Source organism: Ceratina calcarata, unplaced genomic scaffold (genome assembly GCF_001652005.2).
Source record: "Ceratina calcarata isolate Rehan_Ccalc_2016 unplaced genomic scaffold, ASM165200v1 scaffold116.2, whole genome shotgun sequence".
NCBI classification, from domain to species: Eukaryota; Metazoa; Arthropoda; class Insecta; order Hymenoptera; family Apidae; genus Ceratina; species Ceratina calcarata.
In genome coordinates, this window is record NW_017132550.1 from 7005 (window position 1) to 8235 (window position 1231).

The window sequence follows — 1231 nt, forward strand, 5'->3', positions numbered from 1 at the left end:
TAAATTGATTAAATATAATATATGTAATCTTAATTGACATTGTTTTAAAGTCTCAGATAACAAAGATTGGTTTCAATCAATTGGAATACAAAATGCATACAAAACAATTGTTTTAACAGAATTATGTTGTACTCTATATAAAATAGTTTGAATATAAGTTACTCTGATCTTTTTTGATGACTCAGATGATACGTTCCGGATGGTGGCCCCAAAGTTTCACCGCATTTCCACGCGTTTCACGAAAGCGTGAAAAACAAATGCATGCACACTTTCATGGGTGCACCCTGACCGCGATACGACTGTACGCGAAGCTTGAAGATATATGAACCAGAATTTATCGACGTATACCTATAGACTCCCAGGAACGAGTTGTTTCGCTTTTAAAAACCAAGTGAAAATCGAGCAGGGTCGCCGGAATTCTAACGAACCGATTAAAATGTCCGTCGCGTGGCCAAATATCACCGACCAAGCAAAAAACAGGAACAAATCGTGCGAGGACTCGTGAAATCCTTTCGTGCGACCGTCATTTTAGACGCACGTCGTTTCTTTGTCCACCGTGACACGTTTTAACGCGTGCAGAGAATTATTTAAACAATACAATGAAAATAAAATGGTCATAGAACTCTGCTCTAGTATAATCGCGTGAACCCGCTTCACGTCGATCTTGATAGTGAAATTGTAATGACTCTTCGGATTTCAGATTTCAGATTTCGATAAATATTCCATATATTATTTGTGAATAATATCCCAGTTTCAAAGAGAAATAATACGTGATTATATGTGTTTGATTTCGTTTCACAATTAAATACTATTATTATTTTATAAATTTTATAATAATGTATTGATTTTTTTGTGGTCTCTTATATTTTATAATTTGATTAATACTGGAGATATGAGGATTAGTCAGAGGGAGTTATTTTTTTGTCGAATGAGCAAGCAATGACACAGGCTGTGGATTCGTGGAAAGCACTGAGTTTTCTCGCCGTCGATGGCGATAATCGATATCGAGTTGGCCGTGGCTACTGTTACGAGGAATAACGGAAGGCTGTTCCCGGTTCCAGCAAGGTGAACCACCTTCCTCATCCATTCTAAGCAGAATTTCTCTTTCAACAATCCTTTCCGATGATGTTAACATGAAATTAATTACAAATCCAGCTTCCAACACGGTATTTCAATTTTATTCCCGTATTTAAGATAAGAAGAAATAGCTTTAACAATTCTAGTACAAATT